Consider the following 24,326-nt stretch of genomic DNA (forward strand, 5'->3'; position numbering starts at 1 on the left):
ATTGTTAGGGATTACCTTTTCTCACTTGTTGAAAAAATCTGGAAAAATTTGGCAACTTTTAAAGTCGTCTAGACTTTGTTGAGAAAAGGTGCCATGTCGAGTTAAGAAACAAAAAAGGCAGCGAATTTGTACATTTAATACAATATATTATTTATTTTCGTAGATGAGAATTGATAGAATAGAATTCAATCGTGTCCTCCAACAAGAGGGAACAACGTTTTCGTCCACCTTTTCCACTCTGAGATATCGTCGTTTATACCGAAGCATAATTTCGAACGTTCCGTTATCTCTGTCACGCTCGCGCAATCGAACCACCCACCTGCACGTCTTCACTGACCTATCTTAAGCTTGACACCTGTACGGTGGCCAGTGAAGGAAGCTGAGTCAGCGTACCTTTTACTATTGCTAGTTGCGCGACGTATGTACTTCCGGGGGGGAAGTGGGTCACTATTCACGACGTTTCCAAGAATTTCAGTCGCCCCATTCAGCATCCCTTACATTTTAAACGCTACACTTTGAAGTCGTATATCTTTGGAACCAATTGCGATATCAACTTGAAACGAAGTGTGTCTTCAAGGGGATACTTTTCTTTGTCCCCCGAGTGAATTTACTTTGGAAATTTCCTACTTCCCTCGACTGCGATTTATGTTTCGAAGTTAACGTTCAATTGTTAGGGTGCTCGAAGATGTTTAGACATCCGTGGATCCCGTTAGTTTATCGATTAATGGAATGTTTAGGGAATAAATGTATCTGTGGCAGTGTGAAAGTAACAATGAAAAAGTGAAAATTTGTCGATGGTTTGTAAGTACAAATATGTATTTAAATGTACTTTCGTCCGTTTCGACCATTTTAACGGAATTTTAAGATACATAGTTGTGAATTGCTAAATGTAGCAAAAAGTTTAATGTAGTGAACTACAGAAATGTATTTTTTTAAATATTATTTTTAAATTACCAATATTCCCGAGACTAAATATACAATGTGTCTTAATTTTATGAAATAGTTAAGAAGATGAACTGAGTTCAATGCAAAAAGTTGAAAATCAGCGAATTGGTAGGACTTTCAGAGTGATAAATTTGATTTCGCTCTATCTTGTCCCGTTTTACATTTGAAACTACAATTTCCTAAATGTAAACAGAATATTTAACTGCCTTTTCCCGTTTCACCGAATAACAAAGAAACCGTAAAATCAAAACGAAACCTGGTCTAATATCCGCCTCGATCATAACAGCAGACACGTTAAAAACGTAAAAAAATTCTATCAAAAGAAACGAATACAAAAAGAAAGGCACTAAACAAAGCACAAAAAATCCTCAACACCGGTACACATACATTTGCTTCTAAACTACACCCAGCACACCTGTCGATAAACAAAACACAACAGCGAAATAAAAAAAGAGAAGAAACCTTCGTTACGTGTATTAACAAAGAGAAACAATAATCCTTTATCGACGCGAGCGTTGAATCGTTTTAGTATCGATAGATCCCTTTATGCTCGCGGTAATTAATACCACTGAGTATAATATTGCCGACAGTGGGGTTTGTGTTTCGGGGCAGCGTCAAAACGCGATCTCGAAATTACACGCGCGCTAAATCGTTAACAACCGGCGATAATTACTTTTATAGCCCAAGGGGTGGTGAGTGAAGTGCTTCTTTCTCTGGCAACGCGCGCGCACCGCCGCGTGTGCACGCCTAAGTGTACATCGCCGCTGTGCGGCCGCACATGCGGATGAAATACCTGTGGTGCTCGGATGAAACGTCAACAAACGAAACGGCCTACCAACAACAGACGGTTATATACCACCTCCCCTTCAGGAAAACCCCTGCTCCCTTGCCGCTGTCCCTCCAGCTTTATATTTCTCTGTCCCACTCCGACTCGCTCGCTCGCCAGCGAAAATCCATTCTCGCTGCAAGGGGTGAACCGAGGTTTCTGCTTGTTGCGTCGACTGTTGGCCAGTCAGTTGTTCCGACCGGAGTTTTTGATTGGTTGCCCGTATCACAACAACCGCCGGCTAAGCGTGCATCGAAACAGCATGAATAGTAAATCGGTTGGAATTGCTGTCGAACGGGAGGTCTGTATCCCTTTAAGAAATAAACCGCGGGCGGTGTGTGTACTGTGCAGAGATGAGAAGTTAGGTTAGGAAGGAATACGGGTTTGATTAGTACGCAGTAGGACGCCCTTTAACTACTTAGGGGGATATTCTGGTTAAGCAAACTTTAGGATTTTTTTTGGGGAGAACTGTTGAAGGTTTTGTGTTAGGATTTTGCATATAGGTTTGTGGGTATTTGAAATACAAGGTGTATTTTTTTGAAGTAAAAAGAATGAAAATTGTGTGAGTTATAGTTTGTTTTATAGAGGGTGCTTTGGAAGAACTGTGTTGACTGTTTGTGTGATTCCGGGACTTCTGCTGAGCTAAAATGAAAAAGGAGGAAGAATCTTGATTGGTATAAATCTGGCTACGGTCTGAACGAAAATGAAATGAAAATATTGATTATTCGCAAAATGGCAGCATTTTGAATTTAGATTATTGATGTTTTTCATACTTTGTCGTCTTTAACGTGTTTAAAGAATAAGAAGAAAACGGCGGATGTTGAAAATTTTGGTTCACGCGATAACAGGACGTGTACTGAAGATTCTCTACAAATTTCAAGTCAATTGGTAAACTGGAACTTGAGATATCGTGTAAACCGTTTCGAAAAATGAGCTTTCGAGAAAAACGCGTTTAAAGATTCATCTATTCAAACGCTTGCATCTAAAGTAATTTTACGAATTCAAAGAAATCCTTTCACACGCGTGTTCTAGAATACTCGTACTTTAAGAAAATGCAAAAAAAAAAATGATTTTCTGAGAGTTCAAAAACAGAATACCCTCTTCCTACTAAGAAAGAAACTTAATTTTTCGGAAATTAAAAACGAAGCAAGTGTTACACGTGTTCTTTTGCAAATTTGCATGCTTCTTCTGTCATCTTTTAGGAATACAGAAATATTTTTTCTATGTAAAAATATCCGTTTGTCGTGAAATAGGACCACCGCGAACAATTGAAAAATATGATGTCCCTTAACGCTCATGCCCGTGCCTCATACTAATCCTCGAAAAAAAAGTGCTATTCATATCGTGACTTTCTTACCGTCGAACGACAATAATACACGGTTGAAACACATCACTCGAAAATACTTGAGATCTAACTGTGTAAAGCGGCGCGGTCGGTGTAAATCGTGAAAATGATTTATGTCCTGTAAGCATGCTTCTCATGCAACGATCACGAGCAGCTGGCGGAATTGGCTTCGATAGATCGATTCGAGCCAGGATTAACCACTGAGTGCGCAATGCAGCGCGGAGCCGGTGTTTGCTCGAAAGGCTGCGATGAAATCTCGTGGCACGTTGTAACTCGACTGGCGTGGCCGCAAAGTGTCTGCTCAAAGCGTACCTGTATCACTTGAAATTTTGTTTGAACTACCAATGTTCGCTTTGGCGACGATAAATAAATTCAGCTGCAAACAAAGCATTCTAATTTATCGGTGAACCAATATTTGTGCTCTCGTTTGTGCCCGGTTTCGTATAAATTTCTCCCTGTTACGGGAATCGAAGGACCGCGGGTGTAATGTGTTCATCCTTGTAAATAATCTTGTAACTTGCGTTTTAATTCGAGCTGCCTCTCCAAGTAAATCCGTATTATTTCGAACGAAACGTTCGTTAATACCGCACTCTTCTCTTCTGTAGTCATTCAATTGAAATTGCAAAATATCTCAAATGTTTTCCATTCTTCGCTGTGACGTTTAAAAATCTTATCCTTTATCTTCGAAAATTCTCTTAACCCTTTCACTGCTGGCAACTCGTAAAGCTCTGGCTACGTATGGCATTAATCGTTAGCCAAATCATTTTTTGCTGAATATTTTGTATTTGCAGAGTAAGTAATATGTAAATATGAAAAATAGAATATGAATACGAAGAGTCTATACTCTTCCGACTTTTAACCCCTTGGCCTACAACCACGAGTGAGACTCGTGGCATTTCTCTTAACACTAGAAGGACCAAAAGTGAATTTTTGTGTACCTTGAAAAATGATTAAAAAATCTGTCTCATGTTGACACAAGTAAAAATAAACACACAGAGAACAAAGTCAGAAGTTTGCAAACGATAACAGGTACTTATCACTATCGAAAACTCACTTTTCCTTGGAAAGTTGCTAATGTCCTTCTAGCGTTAAAATTGCGTTCTGTCCTTTGTCAACGCAGCATAACGATCTTGAATATTTGCGGAAGCGTTTGAAGATTTTACGACAACAGCAATGTGCGCAACAGCGTACTCGCGCTGTTGAACAGAGCAGCTTGTGACAGTGGAGCAGAACTAGAATTTCAATCTCTGTGGGAAATTGATGAAAATTGGTTCACAACGGTGCGCCGTGCTTGAACGTCAACGCAGATTCCAATTCAGATTCGTTTAAGATGAGTGTACACCGGTTCGAGAAGCATCGATCTCATGCGCCTTGACAAGCATATATTCCGTGCAAACTTTCCCTCCAAAGTAGCAATCTAACTTATCTCATTAAGATAATACAATAAGGTAATACAGTTCGCGTAGTCGCGCGATCGACAGAAATTGTTAGCCGCAATTTAAACGGGTGAGAAGAGAGGAGCAAACTATTACCGCGCGCCGGCTCTTTAAACTATTCTAAAGCAGAAGTTGCAATGCCTTCTACGCCACGGTATCTCTGGGTCAGTTTGACTTCCCGACTCGGTAATGCGGCGAGATGTAAAACTTCTCGACAGAATACGAAATCCGCGCGTGATTAGAATTAAGGAAGAGCAGGGAGAGAGGCAAGTCGTTCGTTTTTCCAGTTCGATGTAAAGCCCGAGCACAACTCCGGAGGGTTTCGGCAGATGGAAAATGCGACATTCTACGCGTCAAGACAGAGACTACTGGCACGTTGTACCCTCGCGTAGCAAAATTGAAGAAAATTGGAAGCTTTGTTATTTACAATTGACTCGAGAACAAAAACGAGCAGAGGTGTGAGGGAGAGAGGTGAGCTTAGTGCCGCTTTAAATCCTTCGCTTGCTATTCGTTCTTCCTTTCTTCGTCGTCTCTCCCCTTTCTTTCGTGCATTCGAAGAACGGGAAATGTGAAAAGTATTGGGAAAAATGGAAACTGACACGCAAGTGCGTTGATCGATAAAATGTTGAAGCAACCAGCGTGCTTGAAGAGTATTTGAAGTTTAAGGGGGCTTCGAGAAATAGGTGAAGTTTGGGAATTTTTATTTGGAGGGAAGTACTTAATGAAATGTGCCAATTTTTGGAGGATATAAATGTAACTTTCTCCTGAATTTTGAGAATTTTTCAAAAGTCGGAATGCTGTAAAATGGAGGAATTATTAACTAATTGCGAAACCACTTCTGCTAGAACACGGATTGGCAACCATCGCCAGCAAATATTGAAACGTCTAAAATAAAAAATTTCTGTTAATTCATAAATAAAAATGTATCATCTACAACGTAGCATAAGAATTTTCCAAAAATTGTAATTATCGTAGAAATGGCAGTTTGAATAGGAAAAGCCTCTTTACCGAAAAGAGTCAACTTTAAAAATTTCTAAAAAGTGAAATAATCGACATATCTATAACACATTTTTATTTATAAATCAGGAAGAATCTTTTATTTCAGAAGTTCCAATCCTTGCCAGCAATCGATGTTCTAGCAAAAGAGTTTTCGCAATAACTCCTTCAATTTGTAACATTCTTACTTTTCAAAAATTGCAGTGGAAATCTGAAAGTTACACTTATATCCAGAGAAAAAATTGAAACTTTTCACTTAGTAGTTCCCCATAAAAAAAATTCTCAAAGTTTACCCATTTTTAAGCGCTTCAGGACGATACAGCCCTTTAACGTTCGACATTTCGTCACCTGTCGAATTAATCGCGAAAATCAACTCCTAAATGATTTACATTACGAGGATTGCGCTTTACTTGGCCGCCGTTTGCCCCGCTGCGAAACTTTCGCGGCTGTTTCTGCAGCTTCAACACGCATATATCGCGGGCCAGTTTTTTTGTCTGCCTCTCCACTCATAAAGTCGGTAATTACACGTATAATAGAGTTACTGAAAAAGTAGCTCTTCGCGGAGTATCTCTCGCGTTTACCCTTATTACTACGAATATTGCAACTTACAATGCGGCTAACAATAAATGATGAACGAAATACTTTATAAAGGTAGCATGAAAAGTTAACTGCACCGTGGCGTTAGGTGGGAAAGTGGTAGAAGCTTATGAGTAAATTATCACCGACCTATTGTAGCCTTTATCTGAAACCGTAATATCGTTACGACTGAAAACACTTTTTTCCACGTCTCTAGTTTATTCGACAGTCTTACTCGCGGGGCCGGTGGTAAGAATGTTCTCCCGGTTAATTTGATGAACTGTGGAACACAGCTGTCTGGCGTTAAGGAGAACGTAAATTCATTAATGTCGAGATAATTCGTGAAAAGTTAGGTTCACATTCTTGGAATATTCTTTTAGAGATACAGTGAAAGATTAGAAAACGTGAACACTATTATAATTCTTTATACTGCAAAAATAATACTAAAATTACTGTTTCGATGAAATTTTGAGATTTGCAATTATTAGAAAATGTTTACAAAGGTGATATTTAAATATTTGACCGACTTCGATAGTAAATTATTATTTCAATAAATATTGTTCAATTTCTTTCTTTTTTAATAGTATAATTTAAGATTGCATCGACATTTTGGTTATTAGCAACCATAATTAGTGGTTACTTTATATTTCACAATAAAGATTTATTTGAAGGACGAATTTGAATGGTTTCTTGAAATTTTCTTCTGTTTCAAATATTTCTTCAATATTGCCAGATATATGGAGCTGATTTCTACTGTCTTCTGTGCTCCCGCGTTCTAATAGAATATATTTGACGGTTAAATTTTCTTGGCAAACTGCACAAATACTCTATAATTGTCCTACTGTTCCTTCATTTAAATTATTTCGCATTTGGACATCTAATAAATAGAATAACACGCTAAAAAGTAGTAAAGGTAAATAATTGTTCGTACAATCGCAGAAACTTCCTTATACACTTGATTTAGGTTATTTAAACAATGATTTACGGTGCTTGAAACGTAAATTAACACAGAACGAACAATTTAACGTCGCAATCATTTCTATAATTCGCTATTTGTCCTGTTCGGTTCGACAACGGTGAACAATCGACTTTGTTTGCAACGAGCTTTCTTCGCCACAGAGAGATAAAAAGGTAAACGTATTATTGTAGAAGCATTTGTTCGCGTAACAATTCTTTGGCCGATAAACTTTTCCCTATTGGATTATTGATCGAATTCGAGCAGTCTCGGCATCCCAAAGTGACCAATTACACTGTAAATTTTCCAACAGCACTACACAGTCCATAGGAGGGCGGGATACATTTGGTGACCTCTTTCGAAGGTGGTGATACTTCGAAACCTGGCCTGTACAGGTAGAACACATGGTCCCGTAGGTATTGTTGCGAGAAGTGCTTGCACTAGAGATGTATTTCGCACCAGAGACAATGTTTCCTAGCCATGTATCTTTTCTGTACTACCGTCTCTGGACTATAGCTAAACAGTAGGTCGTTGCAAGATCCATTCGTCCATTAAACCATCCAGACGGTCCCTTTTTTCAAACAGCAATTGAAAGACATTTCTCTTACTATGGTACATTGAAACTTATCAGTGTACAGGGAAAATTTCGTGACAGTGGAAGTAAGAAAAATTAAGTTACGTCGTTTCAAAGATCTTTAATTAATGCAATCTGCCTAATCGATTGTTTTGAAATGTATCAAATGTGGTGTTAGGAGAAGAAAGTTGGAAATTAGTAGAGTGAACACTGTGTATTTTTAGTGATATATGAGGCACTCAGAAGAGAAAATGATCAACTCCACTTTCTGAGATTTTTTTAATTTTCGTATCGAAGCACATGCTTGCTGCTTAATTTTTTATAAATAGAAAAATTTTGATAGATTGTTTTGATGGAATTAGTCACTTTGGCTTCTGAATGGCTCGTATGATACTAACTTTGGCGAAGCAATGTAATTTAAATGATATAGTAATTTCTATACGAACATAATTAAATGGGGTAAAGCAAATACTTAAAATGCAATAAAATTGAAAGTGACCATAGGAAAAAGAATGAATTAGGCGAAAATCCACTCAGTTGAATTCGATATAAATCTCCAAATTTGATAAGCAGAATTGAAATTTCATCGACTTGGATGAAATTAATCGAAATGAACTGAATTACATCGCATTTTCGCATTGAGTTACGTAGATAGACACAAACACACTGGAATCTAAAATTGACATAATCATCGAAAGATAACATAAACTCCTCTCACAAACCTGAACTGACTTATACGAAGCTGCAAATTCATCAGACGCGTATCATTCTTAAGAGGGTAATTTCTATACAAAGGTCCGCTCGGTAAAATTAGATTTTCGCGAAGATCGAATGAATTTGTCGGAGAGTTATGCGCGCATGGTCGTCCGGTCCGATCCCAAAAACTTTGACGATTATACAAATCGTACCGATAAACCTGCTCCGTCCTCGTACAATTTCACTGGCGGATTTCCGATGTAAATCGACGCTCGTTTGTTCCCCCCGACGACGTCTACTTTGACTCGACCAATCAAGATCGTATATCACTTTCAAGGGTCGTGAATGCACTACCAAGACCCGTGTATCTTTTTGCATGGAAATAGACCGAGGAAATTATTATTGCAAATAGCTCTGATGTATCGTTGTCCGGCGTGCTACGAGAGAGAGAGAAAGAGAGAGAGAGAGAGAGAGAGAGAAAAAGAGAGAGCCTCGACGTCGGAAACGGAAAAAGATACTGGAACTTGCGGGAAAACAATGTTTCACGATGAACTTCGCTATTCGCTTTCCCAACTATCGCAATTCTTCGAGAAACCCACTCGTTTCCTGCAATCGGTCCGCGAAATATTTAGATATGCAGATGTAGGAACAACCGATTCGTGAGAAGTTCCATTGTTTACCGGTGCAAGTTTCGAGAATTAACGGAAGGAAGGTAATTAGGTGGGAAAGGAAATTTTGCGCGATTGTTCGTAACGAGTGATTGGGTTTGGAAAGACGGAAGGACCGGAGAATAGTGTTTTGACTGAAGGTGTGAAAGAAGAGTGTTTGAGATTATCGCGTGAGAAGAAGCTTACTCGGTCACCTATAGGATTTTAGCGTTGTGATAGCTAACCTAATCTCAAACCTTGGTCACCTTGTTTTTCACTAGTTTTCTACCTATTGCTTACCCGAATTGCTCAGCTTAAACCTTTGTATCCCTACAATAAGTCACCAACCCTTCCAACTTTCGGCCATTAATTACCATTTTAAGATTAGTTTCTGTACAACCATGAAACCTTGATTCCATATTCAAACTCTGTACCTTGTAAATCGTGTCCTTCGGTATATTAAATCCTTTACCTGAACTTATATGAAATTTTCTTCAATGAGCCCTTAAAGAGTGTCAAATCCACGGAATCAAGCACATTGCAGTGCTCACGTTGAGTCCGTCGCAGCTGAAATAACTAAAAGGACTAAAATAATAGCGTAATAGAGAACGCACGCGTGTTACGATAAAAGAGATTAAAAGAAGCGCGAACGAGTTGAAAAACCTCCAAGACGCTAAACTCTCTCCTCCAATTATTTTCCCGCGAAAAAACCCCAATTCGATTGCCCCGGTGGTTTGCCCGAAAACGTCCGCGTAACAAGCAAGAGATAAAGCTCCGACCGTGCTTTATCTGAGAAAATTAAAGAGCATTTTTCTGTGTCAACTTTTTCATTTCAACGGTACCTCGCTGCGGAGCGGGATTGGGTAAGCCTTTCGGTATGCATAAAATCGTCGCAATTTCGCGGGCATTTAATTGCGGCAGAGGGAGAGGTAAATGACGGTCGGACGAAGGAAACGACGATCGTTGATAGGTGCAACATAGTCACGGCTGCCAACAAAGATCGATAAGCAAAGGGAGAACGAAGAAAAGAATCTGCAGGCTGGAAAGCGACTGGGATATTTGTGGTAGTAACTGGTTAGGTGGTTGCGGGGAGAATCACCGCTACAACACCACTAAACCCATCCCTACGTCGTTGGTCGAGCATTCACAGCTATCACCACCTTCGTATTAGAGCGAACCCCACAATTATGCGCTTTTCCTTCGCCCGCAATGTCCCCTTTTTCGAGGTTCTTCTCGGTATCGTTTTCTCAGATTGATTACTTTCCCCGGATACGTAGGTACAGTTTGCGTGAAAAAAGTTTCAGCGTGTATGTTTCCGCGATTAGACGGGATTTTCCACCGGCAAGGTGGAAATTTTCGATTACTCGGTGGTAGATCGTCGTTGAGGCTCGTTTAAAAGTTGAGAGCAATTCGGGAAAGTTCGATATTTGGAGAAAAGACCGTGGATAGTTTGGTTTTAACGCGTTTGGTGGACCGTTTGTTTTTTCGGGGATTTATGGAAAAACTGATAATTGGGTTAATTGCGGTTGTAAGATTTCCAAAGAACTTGGAGAATTTAAGACACTTAGGATATTAGACCGGTAACTTTAGAAAATAACGTATTATATCGCGGAACGGTGGTAGTTTGAAGGGTAATATAATTTCTTCCATGGGGAAAAATTTCGTGCGTAATAAATCTATGGAATCCTTAATGAATATCTCCAAGACCAACAAGAGAATGAAATTTAACGAGGAACTGATTTGAATTTCTAATTCGTTGGGAAGCGCAGAAATGTAGCATAAGGGAAATATTTTTACCCGCTTTTATCTTATAACTGTAATTTCAGGTCTTTGAATTTTGCCATTTTGTAAATTGCTGCGATAGAGCAAAGTTCTTGTATTAATAATAAGCTCAATCTTCGTATAATACGGGGCCATTTAGTAACGCATGTACGTACGTGTCATAATTAACCTTGTTCAATTTAAAGCTTAAAATGTAATACGTACTAGAATAACTAAAATGGAGGGATGACTTTCGGATCCTGGTTGTTACATTATTTACACTAACATATTTCACGGTAATACCAATACCTCGAGGTTCAAAAATTTTGTTAGAATGAAACTTTATTCGAAAATCGTTTAGTATGCACTTTAAGTAAAGGTAAATTCGGTAAACATATTGCGGTTACCTCAACGCTCCTTCTTTATTCTAAAAACTGCACCGAGATAGAACTGCTAAATCACCAAATTCGCTGTCATCTCATAAAATGCAGAACAGCTAATAATTTGAAAATCCAAAAATTAAACACCAACAAAATCCGACTCAACCAGTTTACTAAATAATACAGAAATAATACGCAGCACAAGCTATACAGAAGTAAATTCTCTTACGATTCCATTCTAGAAGAGCACTCGGTTCAGATTCGCGGTAAGTTCTTAAGGGTAGGTAGAATTTAGGAAGGACCAGCGGAAGTCTGGAGCTCCCGTGTACATACACAACCGGCGAAAACGAGAGAGAGAGAGGGAAAAAGCAGGAGAGACAGCAGAACGTATTCGAGTTGGTAAAAGAAGGATGAACGCGTGTGTAAAACTCCAGCGTATAATTAGCCTGGCATACGAAATGAAATTCCTGAGAGTTGCGGCCAGATAGGAACATAGTGAACGGCTTGGTGGGAGTCTGGTTCGGTAGGAGATGCCGAACACGTTAGTATAGGGTCGAGGACGAAGGGGTTAGAAGAGGGTTGCAGCCGGTGGGTAAGCGGCGGTGCCTGTAGGGGCTGGCCAGAGCTTGCAGAGATGCGGATCGAAGGTAATATAGGCACATACGCGAAAGGCGAACGAAGGTGCAGAGAGAGGATTGGTTTTCCCGTTTCGATAAAGCGGTGGGAGGCCATTTCGTCGTCGAGTGCGGAACGCTGTTGAACACCCCCGTGGCTCTTTAAGCGTTTGGATAGGTTTCTCTTGCTCTCTCTTCGTCTTTCCGTCTCCGTTTGCCTCGTGCCTCTCTTGCCCTCTTTGCTTTTCTTTTCTTCTTGTACGCCTCTAGGTGCTCACTTTCTCTCGTTACTCTGTGTGTACGAAGCTTCTTCTCTCGTTGTGTGCTTTCAACACATACACCCACTCTTGGATGTCTTTCTCAGATACATTTACGGTCTTGCGTGTATCAATATTTGACAGTTTAGTGTATACACGTTTCTGTGGATTCGAGTTAGGTAATTATGTGTGTTTACGTAGCTATACTTCTTCTTCTTCTTCTTCTTCTTCCTTCGCAAATGTTTTTACACGTTTATCGTTCTGTGTGCTTGAATACCTGTAGTTCAGCTTGCAAGATGGAGAACGGCACGGATAGAAAAGATGCGGAGTTTTAACAAATGTTTTGTTAGGTTTGTTACACACGAAATAGCCGATTTTAGTTTTTAAATGTCCTACTAGATAGAACTTAATTTAGAACTTGAAGCTAGCCCAAATTCGTCAGATTTGAATGCCAAATAATTCAATACCAAATTCCACTGTTAATTTTTTAGTTGGACATAAGTTTATTTTTGGAACACTGGGAAAACTCAAAATTGCGAAAATTAAGTCTTCCGCCATCGCAAAACGGGGAATATACATTGAAGAGAAAATTTCAAACTTAATACACACAATTTTCAATATATTTTAATGTTTAAACGTAAAGCAGAAACTAGCAAGTGTCCCACGACTTATGGTCGGTGGTGTACGTATTTATCGCGAGTTTCGGGCGGGACAAAAGAAACGAACGATGAATTAATACCAAGCCGTTGCAGAAGCAGTAACTAAGAGCGACTCAATATACACAAACACTTATTGGATGCCTTTATCAGGGCCAGTAACCTATTAAGGCAAGTCGGAGAAGGGCGAAAGCTCGAATTTATGCCACGACTACAAATCTTGGCTTGACCCGACGCGCAGAGAAGGGAGTTGAAAACCAAGTAGAACCAAGCGGAGCACGAAGCAGCAGGCTAGACCCACGGCTCTGTGAGTCTCCTTGAGTTTCAGATTCTACAGTAATCGATTGCCAGACGAAAACACCTCTATTAGAAATCCACAGCCGTCTTATAGCCCGTGCACTCGTCGAGCGCAGAGGTAAATCTTGGTTAATGGTCTATACTTGTAGCGCCACTGGCAACAACAATTATCCTCCCTGGAAGAACTAACAAGTAACAAATATCGTTTGGCGAAGATAACCGAAGCAATTGAGGAACTATATCGGTCGAATCGAATGTACACTGAGCTAACGAAATCGGTGTAAATCTTATTTTCACGAGAATTCAGATTTACGATTCTTGTGAATGTTAATGTGAAATGAACTCGTCAAGTTTTGAAAAGTATAGTTTATTCGGTGAATAATTTGTATAGTTTCTCAGCGAATCGGACGTTCAGAAAATGAAAAATTCCGAAATATCAGGCGTCTGCCTGTAATTTATGCATAAAAGTGGAATATTAATACTTTAGGACAGAAATTAGTTAATAAAGCATATCAATATTTAATACAGTGCGGCACAAAAGTTCCTGTAAAAGAAATTAATTTCTCTGCTTTCGAATATTTTCCCCGAAATGATCACTCAAATGATCACTTTCTTTCACAAATACGCTCTCTTTTCCCCGTTTCCCTAACTTCTCGCAAAGTTTCACGAATTATCTTTAAACGTATTAGGGAAGAAACGTTACTCCACACTTTTTACTTATTTTTTCACTTAAATTCACTCTATTTCGGGTTATATCACCAATTCGAAGCCACTCGCACGAATTTCTCTTTCCAAATATTTTTCATAAATAAAAACCACGATTAACGCTCATCTCGTAACTTCACCTCACCATCAACGATCGTCCAAAGAGCGAAACGTATAAATGCACTGGTTACAATTCAATTAAGAGTTTTCTACTCCGATACTTGGTTTATCCTCTAGAATGCACAGTTCTCGCGCATCGGTCGTATCCTCCTAAGGAACGTACAACGACGAGCCCTAATAGATAGTATCGTGGACGAAGAGGAAAAGATAGGCTGCAGGCTCGACATGTAGACGATAATCACGGTAGTAGCGGAGGGGGGCGAGAGTACGAAACAACACTCATAAATAATAGTTGAATAACCCTTCTACGTACGTTTGGATGCAGGTCGAGAGAGTTTTGGTGTGTGCACGTTTCGAGGCACGGCTTTCCCGCGGAACGAAACCGCCTATCCCAAGATTATACGGAAACTTTAACGGCCACGGTTACTCAGCCTTCTTGGCAAAGTATGGCAGGCGTGGTTTAACCCGCAGGTTTATTAGTCCTGATAATGTCCCTGCAGGGAACATGCGTCCGTGTTTATTGTTAGAGAATACTCGGGAGTATAGGCTTTACGTTCCGTGCCTTGAAATAGACCGATTTCCAAATTCCCGTAATTAAAGCTCGTGTTCCCGTTTTAAGGATTATTAAATGCCTCGCCGTATAGGAAACGTATACAGTTTCGTTTTGACTTCGGGGGAGTGAACGTGTGTGTTGGGAATTGAACAGAGCTAGGCGGGATCTAATAGCTTGTTCATTGCTTGAAACAAGAAATTGATAATGGCACGTGTTGGTGCGATAAGATTGATGAATGATCGTATAAAGTGGCATACGAACAAGGGATTTACGAGGAACAATTACACCTGTACTCGAGCTGTTGCGGGGATCTTGTGAATTGTTCAAGTTTGACACTGGAACGACCGATTAGATGAAAGTGACCCATCAGGGACTTCGCAAAAGTGAATTTTTATTTAGCTAACAGGTGATTGAAAAATTCTTGTCGATACTTTGTCGATACTTGCCAGTATCGAAAATTTGTCATTTCTGTGAAAGTTGCTAATGGGTCATTTGTGACCCGGCCGGTGCTTCTAGAGTTAAGTAAACGTAACTTTGTGTGACAAATTTAATTTTTGCTGCAAACGACAATACTCATTAGTACCAAAAATTCACTATTTTTTGGATAGCTGCTAATGGGTCATTCGTGACCCGGCTAATCTTCGAACCTTTAATGAACGTAACTTTGTATAACAGATTTAATATTAATTCTCGAAGCAGAGGGGAACATCGACATCTTGTAGTAAACATCGAGAAGTTGATAAAACTTGGGTCTCCTTGGAAATTCATTAAAAGCTCGATAAAACTTGTGATTTCAAAATGTACTACTGCAATTGAATTTATTAATTTTCGTAAATAGCGCAGAATTATTTCACAGGTTTATTACTAATCTAAAAATAATAGATTTGTCATTATTAACATAATACGTTATACTTTCCAGACAGTTCAATGAATATTCCTACGAGCGAATAGGAAAAATGATGGTTATCCTGTGAAAGGAAATTTCATTTTAACGTGAAATTTTCTAACTACGTAATAACGATGGTTATAAATTATATTCGATCTCATCGTACGATACTACTATCCGTAAAAGATGTATCGTACTATTTATAGTAGAGTTTGAAGAGATAGAAGGTACTGGCCCGGAAATGCTGTTTTTTGTCATTATGAGTAGATCCATTAAATTGTCGTTAGTGCTTAAGTAGCATAAGAATGTACAAACTACAGTCGCAGTTGTAAGCGAGCAGGATAATAAGAGGAAAAAGGAAATCTATTCAAAGACGAAGATCATTTAGTGCTACCCATTTGTAAAAGACAAGTCATGATCAAATGTATCTTTCTCTTCACTTTTCATCTCCTTCGTTGTATCGCAAATTTCTTTTTGCATTTAATCGTCAAACATTTCTCCGTATTCCTTTCGGAAAGAGGTAATCTAGTTTCTGCAATATTATGACGTTAACGAAGTAGTGTTTAAATTTTTCTTAAACATTACGTTTATAATTAACTATCATCGTAGTTTCGCAGTTTCTGAATGAAACTTAATATTTGAATTTATAGACTATTGAAAATTGAATGTCTGTAGAACGCCCAACAAAATCTGATACTTTACTTCGTAATTCCTTGCCATAAATTAAGAGAACGTTATTACCAATTATATGTTAATTGAATTTAGAATTTATAACTTTCTCTTAACGTAGAATCCACGTAAACTTTCCTTGTTTAAATAATAATTTAGATTTTTGCAAGTTAAAACTCCCGTCGAATGTAAAAACAAACTATAGTCTAAAATTCTAGCACCGATAAAACTAATCTCACGCTATTCTCGTTTATTATATCTATTTACACCCTTAGAAAGAATAAATTCTGTTTGTATAGACACTTGAAAGAAGCACGATTGAAAATATGGCTGACGATTCTCTTGATACATATCTCTTTTACATGAAAACGTTGAACAATAACCGAGAAACAGCCTAATTGTATTCTGTAGGAAAACCGTTGTTGCACTTGCGCATCTTTTCGTACGTGTCGTTTTAACACGTATATTTTGCAGGAGGGTGATACATACGGCAGGAGTAAAAGGCCAGTAACAAAGAAAAGAGAAAGAGAGAGAGAGAGAGAGAAAAGATGAGAGGGAGTGAGATCTTAGACAAGTGTGTAAGTGTACCAAAAAACTCAAAGCAAGCCTAGCTACGAACGTTATCTAATTTACCCTTTTACTTACAAAATATGTTTCATACTTTTTTCTTACTTACTCTTATCTCTTTTTAATATCATTACTTGTACTTCTAATTTTTCAAATACCTTAATATACATATATACATACATATATATTAATTACTTATCTTTGTTGTACTTATTATTACCATTATTATATTATACATTCTCTCTTGACTTTCCATTTTTTCACTTCTTCGTATATACTACTTTATATTTATACGTTTTCTTGCGTGGAGAAAAATATCAGCTACCACACCGCTACTACCTGTTGTTGCAAGCCGTAAGATATTACGATTAAACCAGCCGGAAGTTGGGTGGTTGGGCGAAAGGATCGATGGCGGCTGATCTTGGCATCGACTGAAATCGTTACCGGTTGTTTTAAAGTAATACCTTGTCGCTACTATTTTTCTCCGTGTTTTCATACAGCTGTTCTCTCTTTCGTCCTTATTATTATTATTATCATTGGTTTTTCTTTTTCTTCTTCTTCTCTGTCTTGTTGAAAGATCATCGACACTTTAATACAAACATTGTTTATTCGTCACCGATTCGAGCAAAAGTATTACAAAGGTCTCTTCTTTTTTTTTTTCTCACGTGTACATTCGTAGATGAATAATACATTTGAATATACAGGGTGTCCCGTAAAGAGTGTACCAGCCGGAAATAAGGGTTGCTGGGGTGACTCTGAACAACTTTTTCCTTAACCAAAATGTTGCTCTACGCGCGCTCTGATTGGCCAGCGTTTTTCGTTAATAATTCAAAAACAAAGCTTCAAACAACATTTTGGTCAAGGAAAAAGTTGTTCAGAGTCACCCCAGCAACCCTTATTTCCGGCTGTTACACTCTTTACGGGACACCCTGTATATCGACCCATGCGTGTTGAAACGTTACGAGCGAGCGAACTGCTGTTTACAATTTGACTATATAGAAGTACTGTAATTATCGGATTGGTAGTCTTGTTTGGTCGTCTTCTTAGGGTACTGAAAGAATGACGTTTTTGTTAACGTATGGTATCGATGAAAATATGTTTTTTATCGTAGGTGTAGCTGCAAAGGTCGTTGATTATACGAAAAATGGAACAATCTATGTAATTTGAGTAATATCTTATATTTTTGTCGAATGTAAATAACAAATTAATTGCAAAAGCAAATACAACAGACGAGAAAAAGAATGTTTGAAGTACTTGATAAGAATTTTCTCTGTTTCGCAATTGTCATATTTCCAAAGAAAATGCAAGTATTGTCGTTTTGCGATATTGAAGTGAAATGTGACATGTTAATTTCGGTGAATTCGTTAAATTTGCAAATTTACTCGAGTCGGATGATTTTCGTTTCTCGTCGCAAGTACTATACGTTTCTAAAACCGTGAATCTCTGTTTTCAGTACTCTTGCACATACGCGTATATACATGTACCGTGTACATACGATCATAGAAGGTAGTATATATACGTGTATGTACGTATTTAGTGACGTCGTTCGAATCTCGTTGAAAGTAATTTTCTGTGTCATAACGTTTTATAATATAACATGTACACATTGGCTTAAGTATGCATGCTCGTCCATTTTCCCTTGTTTGAAAAGTATTTTGACATGAGAGCAATTTTCAATTTTGTAACACAGAGCTATGTACATGAAACCATGAACAAACTTTATGGAATAAAAGGAAGAGAGACAGAGTGCGAGAGAGTCTGAGAGAAAGAGTGAGAGAGAGAAAAAGTTGTATAAATTGAGCAAGGTTAAAACGGACGAAAAAAGTATCTTCCTTAGCTGAATCTTTTTCTTCACTCTTTTCCTTCTTTTTTTTTTTCTCTTACTTGATTACGTTAATACTCTCACTTCCGTTTATTGTGCCAATTTGGTTAGAACCGAGGAACAAAGTGGACGTATGCCTTGTAAGATGTACTTACGTATATGAAATATTTAACGCGATACTTATCAACTCGTGTGACATAATCTGCTGGACTATTATGGGAAATTTCTTCCCCGTGCTACACGTGCTCTTTTATTTATCAACGTGCACAGTATTGCGCAATATTGCGATTATTAAATCTCACCTCGAGCAATTTTAGTCCTAACGTCGTTCCGTTAGTCAATTATTTTCGGTTTCGGTTAGTTTTCGAAAGGACCTTAACTTTCGATCGTTCAGAAAATAATTGCCAGATGTAGACAGTATACGGTAATTTTGCATGAGCATACATATTTTTGTGCAAAAAAAGAAGAACAATATTAGAAGTGTAGCTTGTTCCATGAACGATATACTTTACAAAACACGAACATTTTCCACCTAGAAATTGCTCTGCAAATGTAAAGTATGGCCTGTAAATATCGCTTATAGATTCGACATACTGTTGTAACATTTCCTTGATCGATAAAACGTGTTGCACTTCTTTCTATCCCTAGAAATAATCGAAAACGTAAAATCTGACAAATTGAAGTACCAAAGTGTCCAGAAAGGTTAATTCGCGTGTTAAAATTGAACCTTCGGATATTTACCCTTTAGAAATTCGTCTCTCGGTTAGATGCAACGACTCTACTCACCTTCGAGTAATCGCAATTTCATAAGCGTCATTGTCGTTGGAAAGTAGGATGGTTATCACGGACAATGATTCGAGCACTTGTTAGTACCGCAAAACGGATAACAATTACGGTACAACAACTGGCAAGTGCGCGCGGCAGAGTCGGTAAAGCATTCTCGGAATTAAAAAGGAGAACGGGAGGAAGAGATAGAGAGAGTTTTTTCATGCCGGTCGATAGAAACAGACCGACTTTAACTGAAAGTTATAAATACAACGTTAGCCTGGAAACTAATTATTCAAATATCCGTAGATAGCGAGTAGGAGAGAGATAAAGGAGACAGACAGAGGGAGAGCCGATGTCCGCTTATAGGTTGCTAGCATCAATTTTACTCCGAAGGAATATTGGCGCGCTACGGGGGTAACCAGTGCCAACGAAACTTCAAGTATCTACGTTATTTAAGGGGGTACGAGATACGTACATTCGAGTTCCATCGTCGACCACTAGAGATTCCATTCGCCATAAAATGGAGAAAAGTGGAAACTTCCTCTTCCAGGAGTAAGAGAGAACGAGAGGAGATATTGCGAAAGTCCAACATCGTCCCCACTTCTGCTTCTTCTTCTTCTTCTTTTCTCACTTCTCTGTTTTCCACCCCTTTCTCTTTCTTCCCACCCTTCTTCCTTTTTCCATGCACCCTTTTCGCTCTACCTATTATTTTTTTTTCTCTCTCCTCCTTTCACCTTAACCCCTTCCTGCCGAGGTTTCTTCCTCTTTTTACTCGACCTCGGAACTCCAGGACCTCGCTCGGTCAAGGGAAAATTTCGAGTTTACTCGTCGAATTTCTTGTTGATCTTTCATCTGTTCAGGGTGTACCACCGCCGGTGTGTGTGGAGGACCGAGAGAGAGCCCAGGCCTGGCCGACGAGTTATCGAGGATTCACCGGAGTAAAAAGTTCCCTAGATCCATGCGATAAATCTAGTTAGCCGATCTCGAAGTTGTTCCACGGCCAGATAAGAATAAAGTTTTACCGAGCATAGAGCCAGGTCGCCCATTGATTGAGTGTGTAAAAGTTCGATTTAGCAGCGTTCGCGTAATCAGCTGCCTAATGAGCCGAGTGTCGAGCTACAGGCTCTCCCGGTAATGGCGAGCCTTACGCCGGGTATGTCCAAGCCACGACCCATAAATCACGGAGTACCTAACGCCGTGACAAGGCGAATCGAAAGGTCCAGCAAATATGGACCTAAATAGATTTCCTTAAGCGAGATATATCTGCCTTTGATACTTGGTCGCGCGAGCGCGAGCGCGAAATATAGGTCACTTATTGAAAGATGCTACTATAGGGGAAATGACGCAGGAAATTTTCACGTTACGAGGTGTCACTTACTTTCACCGTTGAATTTTCGTGACTATTTTGAGAACGTGCCAGCTCGAAAACCGAACGGACCGGATGAAAACGGTGTTAGGGGCAGTTTTTCAACGTGTCGTGTTTGCTTTTGTAGATATTATCTTGTCTACACATTGTCGCGTGTATTTTTTTTTTTTTTCGTCGATTCTAGTATTGTTAACAAAGTATGTTTCATATGTAGTTTCTTTGTAAAGGAATATTCTGTTTGAATAGTAATTTTAAATTCTATTTTTTACACGAAGGTAGAAAATTCCGAAACATTTTCATTTAAAGTAAAAAAGTTAATTCACTTTGACTGTACTTGTTCCTGGAAGATTCTTTTATATTGCAAGTACTTAAGTTGTTGCAGTTGAGAATGGTTAAATCGTAGCATGCGTAGAATTTAAATAAAATGAATACGCGTTAATTAGATTTTTCTAACGTTGAATAATTTAAGTAAAATAAGTAAAATGAAGTATACATTAAATAGTATTTGTTGAAATATTTCCTCTGAAAATTGAACTTCTGATAATTCGTTCTCTCATTATACGATCTTATACAAGAATTGGTTCGAAATCACTCAAAAGTAGACAAACTTTCGGTATGAATCAGCTCGGATAAAATTTTTGATCGCAAATCGTTATCCTATCTACCTGAGGACGCGTTTCCGACAAAGCGATCTCATCTCCACAATCTTTTCTTTTAAAGCTGATTTTCATTCACGGAGTCCTGCCACTATAAAAGCTTCGCGATAGTATGGATCTGTAGTAACTCCTCAATTTTTCAGCCTAGCATCCTTTAAAGCGTTCGTGGCAATTTTTCGAATAGATCATCCAATATGAAATTTCGATTTTCTCAACATCGATTCACGTGAAACGATAAGAAGTATATTCGCTAAGATCAGTTGACTTTCCTTCCTATTAACTTGCAAATTGCAGTTTAACGATAAACCGCTATAGCCCTTTGCCTAACCGAATTTTTCACACGGAAAATGTAGACAGCACTTTCTGTTGCAATTTGAAAAAGAAAAATAAGAAATGAATTATTCACGATTAGAGATTGATTAAATTTGAATTAATCACGACTGGAGATTAATTAAAATCTAGTAAAAATTGCAATATTTGAAACTGAAATCGTGGAATTTATTAAAAATTCATTCGTATTTCAATTTTATCAGAATGTTTGAGATATCTTGGAAACGAGAAGATTTGCAGTAGGTGTAAAGGAGAATTTATTTAAAAAGAAAAGGAAAGTTGTGTGCAATAATAATCGCAGTTGTCTGGAAAAGGTTTATAGGTTTGTAATTTGTATAAACATTGTTACAAGAATTTATGGAAGTGTTTAAGATTATATATTCCAATCCATAAATTTATAATAAACTAGCTTACGCGTTTAGGGTGAATATACAAATTACGATACATAATTTATTCTGATACAGCTGTTTCTTCGCGATAAGAAAACGTATTTACATCTTGTTAAAATATATTATCTGATTAACAGATTGTGCGTGACACGTGAAACTTTCCCAATAAAAAATAATTTGCACCATAGTACAGATATAACTTCTCATACTTCTGATAACACAATCTGAGAAATAAAAGTGTAATACGTTACACAGTAAATACGTAAGAATTTATGTTAAATAAACCTGGTACGAGAAAAGAAACCTTTCTACTTTATTGTACTAGGAAATATATTAATTTCACTGCAACATCCTGTAATTGAACGAAACACAAATCTCGTGAATAAATCTCGTTTGTTGACAACCTCCTTTAGTTATTCAAACGTAATATTAATATTCATTTTCTATAAAACTACCATATAAAAGTAATAACAAATCGTTTGGAACAATTTCGACTAAAATATCGATTCGAATATTGAATATGCATAAAACATGAAGAATATCACTTAAAGGGAAACCGTAAAACGTTGGCTTGAAATCGCATGAGCGTAACTTCCTCTTAACCCCTGAACACTCGCATTTTTCTCGAACACGATGCGCCAAATAAGATCAGTTTAATTCCTTTAAATATTTCCCAGTCGTATGAGAATAAATTTCCAATTATTATACGTTTCGTAAGCATTGCAGCTCGCTTCATCAGAATTCGTGAAACACACTGATAATCGAGTGTATTGTTACAAATTTTTTTCACGAAACGTGGAAATACTTTTTCCATAAGGGCGCAACTTACACTCGAAACCCTCATAACGCTGCAACTCACACTCACTCGGTAATGAAAATAAACAAAAATGACACACATTGGACGATTAGTTACGCACGTGCGACACAGGTCTAGAAAAACGACCGAAACGATCGAGACAACGAAAAGGGAAACAAGCAGCTAATTTGCAGCGTTCACGAAACGCTTTCACATTCGCCCGTTTAGTCGGCATCGATCGTCGAAAGCGGCGGAGCTTGAAGCCTCGTAAAAAGGAAATAATAATTTCATGGACACGAGTGAAAAATCGATATTATAGTAGCTACGTAAGCGTTTTAGCGGGAAGAAAATTTTTTAAAGCGAACCGATAATGCAAGGGAGGAGGGAGGGGGCGGAGGCACGACATTCCGAGAATACTGAGAATAACGTTCAGTGGGCTATAAAGAGATAATGCCGAGCTTTCAGAAACGAAGAGAACGTCCCCCTGGTAAGTTCTTAACGGGACGTTCCGACGTCCTGAGAACCTTCTATCCTCGAACGAGGCAATTACAGGCCGTGGTTTACCGGTCGCGTTTACACCCGTAGCCCTGCTACCTTAGTATAGGCTAAGCCCCCGTGCGATCGTAAACTGAGCTGACGGGGTTCAACCTCTTTGACATTGCCGTTCGATATCTCGAACAACTAGCCTGCTGCACCGAGTTCCGCGTCAAACCTGACCCCCTTTCCCGGTATCGGCGAAACTAAGACAGTAGAGTGAATGCGCCAACGTGAGAAACGTATCTTGTCGAAGGAAACTTACGCATGACGATGTAACTCGGTGTTGATGAAGGAATTTCGAATGGAAAGTCGCGTCTATTGGGTCATCTCGTAAGTTCGTGTCGAGTTTTAGAATTTCGATCGATATTTCTGATAAACCTTTCAATTTCGTTGAAATAACGCGAGTACCTTCTCGTTCCACAAATTTTGTAGAATTTAGATCGATATTTGTGACAAATCTTTCAATTTGATTGGAGTAACTGAAGTTCGTCGTTCTACTTTTTTTTTTTCTTTGTGAGAGTAATATGTTGTTGCTGTGGAATTTTCTTTCGGGGCTTTTGTTGGCGTATTTTTCGATTTTGGATGGGACTTGTGGGATGAGGTGATATGTATACGAAGATACTGAGAGTGAAACTGTAAATAAAAGTTCGTCATCGCTTATTGGTGGTGGTTTTGTATCATAGGGTAGTGTGTCAAATGAAGTTAATTTAGAAGTACATACTAGGATTAAATAGGGAAACGTGGTATTACGTGTGTATAAGGTACTGTTCGTAACTATTGGGACAGTTGCGGAATGTGAAGCGTACGGAATTCAAAATGGACTAAAATTTATTGAAATCTACTGAAATGGACTAAAATCTGTTGAATTCTATTAAAATCTACTGTATTTTATTAATATCGAATGGAATGTTTTGAAACCTACGGAAATCCATCGAAGTCCGCTGAAACGTACTGAATACTACTGAAATCTATTGAAATGTTTTGAAACCTGCAGAAATCCGCTATAATCTACTGACATCTACGGAACTCTACCAAACTCTACTAAATTCTATTAAAATTCATTATATTCTACTGATATCTATTGAATTGTTTTCAAACCTACGCAAATCCACTAATGTCTGCTGAAATCTACTGAATTCTACTGAATTCTATTGAAATCTACCGAAGTCTACTGAATTCCACTAAAATCTGTTTACTCGAT

General features: G+C 38.3%; 1 protein-coding gene across 2 annotated transcripts in view; it reads left to right on the plus strand.

Moving 5' to 3' along the window:
* The window catches only part of LOC108574748 (nucleolysin TIAR), a 252,125-nt gene that overhangs the window by 203,259 nt on the left and 24,540 nt on the right, over positions 1–24,326 (plus strand). The window lies entirely within an intron of this gene.

Source organism: Habropoda laboriosa, unplaced genomic scaffold (assembly GCF_001263275.1).
Source record: "Habropoda laboriosa isolate 0110345459 unplaced genomic scaffold, ASM126327v1 scaffold11, whole genome shotgun sequence".
Classification (NCBI taxonomy): domain Eukaryota; kingdom Metazoa; phylum Arthropoda; class Insecta; order Hymenoptera; family Apidae; genus Habropoda; species Habropoda laboriosa.